General features: G+C 40.3%; 1 pseudogene; it reads right to left on the bottom strand.

Annotated features, from left to right (window-relative positions):
* Window positions 1–3,145: 3,145 nt before the first annotated feature.
* LOC132366431 (peptidyl-prolyl cis-trans isomerase A-like) lies at window positions 3,146–3,609 on the bottom strand (annotated as a pseudogene).
* Between the last annotated feature and the right edge of the window lie 511 nt (window positions 3,610–4,120).

The following is a 4,120-nucleotide window of genomic DNA, read 5'->3' as shown; positions in this document are numbered from 1 at the left end:
ACCCCGTATCCTTCTAATGCATTCATTTTACACTATTGATTTTTTTCCCCAATTCAGTACATAGCAGCCCTATTCTTCCAGTTGCTCAGACCAGAAACTTTGGAGTCATCGTTGACTCTTTTTTTTTTTTCCACATCCTGTGTCACTCAGTGTCCCGGCAGGATACGGATAGCACACTAAAAGCGGTATCTGAGAAAAATTCAATGGATTATTTACAAATGTGCGGTCAGGTTAAGGGAAAGTAATAAGCAATGGTGACGCACCCAAGGGGGAGTCACAGTGGGAAGCCGTTACTGCCCAAGGCTGGAAGGAGGCAGGGGTGAGAAGGGTTTACCAGAACCAGCAAGAGCTGTGGTCATAGAAGATGGCTGCCAAACTGTAGCCTGGCAGGGCAGGCGCCAGGAGAGTAAATATTTCTGTCTTGTTCTCCTCCTGCCCTCCAATTTCCTTTCAGTTCATTTCACTGTCTGAACCCAACCAAAGGAGGACAGGAGATTCCAGATGTGTGGTCTGCGGAGGTCAGATTTCCAGTCCCCGGGAAGGAGTAGAGGGTGGATCTGAAGGGGCAATCAGAATCCCTGTGTGCCCTCATCAGCAAATCCGTCAGCTCTGCCTTGAAATACATCCAGAAGCCAACTCTCACTCTCTACTTCCCTTATTACCTTCCTGGTCCAAGCGGCTGTTTCTCACCGGGACAACTGTATTAGCTTCTATCCCTTTACCAGCTTAATTTTTTTACAGCATTTATGACCCCCTAAAATATTATGCATGGTTTGTTTATTTGCTTATAGTCTGTCTCTCTCCACTAGAGTGTAAATTCCATGAAATCACAAACTTAATCTGTTTTGTTAACTGCTATGAAATTCCTTATACATTGTAGGTGGTCAATAAATATTTAATTAATTAATTAATACTTAAGTTGATCTGATTTGGTTTCTGTTGCTTATTATTTCCAAAGAACTTTAGATGATTTCAGGGTGTACACCCCTGAACGTAATGTAAAAACAAAATGTAATCTCATTTTGTTTTAAAAAAAATTTTTTTGTGTGTGCATATAAAAAAGAATGGGAGTATCTTCAAAAATTTTAGAAGTGATTACCATTAGAGAGTAGGATTTGGGGTAGTTTTCATTTTCTTTTTTGATTTTAACACTTCTGAAATTTTCTACAATGACTACATACGATCCTTGTAATAAGATAAAAGTACCTTTATTTTATTTTAAAATTTAAAAAAATTATTTTTTTGAAGTATAGTTGATTTACAATGTTTTTTAAATTTCTTCTGTAAGTACCTTTTTTTTAAAGTACTGGCTAGCATCAACCAGATCTTCTAGAGAAGCTTGGCAGTTCTTTTTCATCCCTTGGCTCCCTGTCCCTGTTCCGACAGTGGCACTGCCCAACCTTTCCCACTCTTTTTTTTTTTTTTTAACATCTTTATTGGAGTATAATTGCTTTACAATGGTGTGTTAGTTTCTGCTTTATAACAAAGTGAATCAGCTATACATATACATATATCCCCATATCTCCTCCCTCTTGCCTCTCCCTCCCACCCTCCCTATCCCACCCCTCTAGGTGGTCACAAAGCACAGAGCTGATCTCCCTGTGCTATGTGGTTGCTTCCCACTAGCTATCTATTTTACGTTTGGTAAGCAGTCATGCTGGATCCATTTCCCACGGTATCGATCCTGCTCTGTGCAGTAGGAAGCTGATCCATGAGATTGTAACAATCTGGCCCCCTGGCCCTCTAGCTTCCAGCTTGGTTCAGCTAATGGCTTTACCTGAAATCTAGACGGCAAGAGGAGAGTGAGGTCAGGCCACTTATTCCCCCAGCTCCCCCCTTACCAGTTCCTGCAGGTTGGCTATGTCCCTTTACCTAAAGGCCACAGCTCCTGCCAAGTGGTCCTCTCCAAACAGCTTTCTCTGGGTCCCAGTAACTGCCCCCTCCTCTCTCTTCTCCAGGCCCAGGGATGGTAATAGTTTTCCCAACCACTAGCCCTGGAGTAATGCACCATCCCTTTTTCTTCCTAATCCTTGCTCACAACTCTATAAACTCTCCTCAAATTACCCAATTCAAGAATTTCATATCTTTTCTTCCAAGGTCCCAACTAAGCACTCAACTCCATCTTCTTCCATCATTCTCAGCAAATGACCTTGCCTCATTCTTTATTTTTTGCTGAGAAGGTCTTCTTGTATTAGCTTTCTTTGCATTCCTCACATGGCCATTCATCATCACGTTACTAAAAGTCTATATAATGGCCTGCTCTCATGCTTAATTTTGCCTCTCAGAGTACATAGCATATCTTGCTCATAGCAGGGCTCTACCCTGTCTTCCCCTTGCCTCTGAGAACATTTTCCCTTCATTGGCTCTTCTACTTTCTTCCATAATTTAACTCTGGATGTTCCCAATGTGTCAAACCTTGGTTTTGCCCCATGACATAATTTTTTTAAAGAGGAAAGTGTATCTATTTTTACTATCTCAATTAGTTTTATTCGGATAATATTTTAAATGTATACTTGCTGTCTTAGTCATTTAACTAAACTCCAATCCTTTATCTCTTCAATCAGATTAGATATTTTCCATGGATTTCCAATTATCTCCTCCTCCTCAAATCCAGTATCATTTCATTCCCCTCAATTAGATTTTCTCCCATTGTCTGTATTTTTTCCAATGGAATCTACATTTCTTGAGCTCAAGAGTTTAAAACACTGAAGTTATTTTTTAATGCCTCCATTTTCTGTGCCCCTCAACTGCAATTACTTTGTGAATTCTATAATTTTTTTCCCTTAAACTCATTTCTCAGAGTTACTTGTTTCCATTCTCGTTGTAATCAAAAAAATTTTTTTAACTATAGGCCAAGATTATTTCAGTAGTCACCTAACTTGTCAAGTTCCAGGTTCCCCCATTCCTACAGAAGGATTAAGATTTCTAGAATATTGCTAATATCATGTGGTTCTAGAATGTGGCTCCCATTAATAATATTCAGTAATTACGACATTAACCACAAATATATACTGAGTATTTGCTCTGTGCTGACTGTTACACTAAGTTCTTTTTTTACATGGATTAGTTATTTTAATCCTCAGAAGAGTCTTGTAAATATTCAATTGTACAATTGGAAGATTTTTTTTCCTACAAGTCAAATTTATTAGATTTGTCCACAGTCAGCAACGGTGATATTCTTGCTGGTCTTGCCATTCCTGGGCCGCAAGTACTCTATGACTCCCCAAATATTCATGTCCTCTCTCACCTTGCCAAAGACCACATGCTTGCCATCCAACTGCTCAGTCTTGGCAGTGCAGATGAAAACCTGGTAATCGTTTGTGTCGGATCCAGCACTTGCCATGGACAAGGTGCCAGGACTGGTATGACTCAGGATGAAACTCTCATCAAATTTCTCCCCAGAGATGGACTTGCCACCAGTGCCATTATGGCGTGTGAAGTCATCACCCTGGCACATAAATCCCGGAATAATTCTGTGAAAACGGGAAGCTTTACAACCAAATCCTTTCTCCCCAGTGCTCAGAGCACAAAATTTTCTGCTGTCTTTGGAAATTTGTCTGCAAACAGCTCATAGGATATGTGGCCCGAGGGCCCACCATCCATGGCCATCAGCTCTGGGGTGGTGGTGTCTTCAAGGCCAGAAGAATTTTAGAACGTTTAAGAAACTCCCAGATTACCCAGCTACTGGTGGTTCTGGAATGCAAACTCCACATGAAACCGGAAGTCACGCTCTTCGTCTTTTTTTCCATGCTATCCAAATCCCTCAACATGACTTCCAAAATGCTCTGCAAATTGCCTCCACCCTTCCAATCCAATATCAGCCTTTGTTTCTCTCTACATTATACTGAGAGTGAGTTCACTAATGCACCATACACACACTATGTTCATTGCAGGTTTTTTTGCCTTGACTTTTGCACCTATATCTTTTTTCCTGTTGTCAGATCAAATTCCCTTTTTGAGTTAAGATCTGGCTCCAGACCACAATGAAGTCTTCAAGAATGCTACAATACACATGGATCTTTCTTTTCTCAGAGCCTCTAAGACCACTTACTGTCTGTACCATTACTTTCATATTCAATCAGGAAGTACTTTGATTTATATTTTACTGCTATCTGTACAA

Source organism: Balaenoptera ricei, chromosome 5, assembly GCF_028023285.1.
Source record: "Balaenoptera ricei isolate mBalRic1 chromosome 5, mBalRic1.hap2, whole genome shotgun sequence".
Classification (NCBI taxonomy): domain Eukaryota; kingdom Metazoa; phylum Chordata; class Mammalia; order Artiodactyla; family Balaenopteridae; genus Balaenoptera; species Balaenoptera ricei.
The sequence above is the reverse complement of the archived record's forward strand: the minus strand, read 5'-3'. Positions and strand labels throughout refer to the sequence as shown.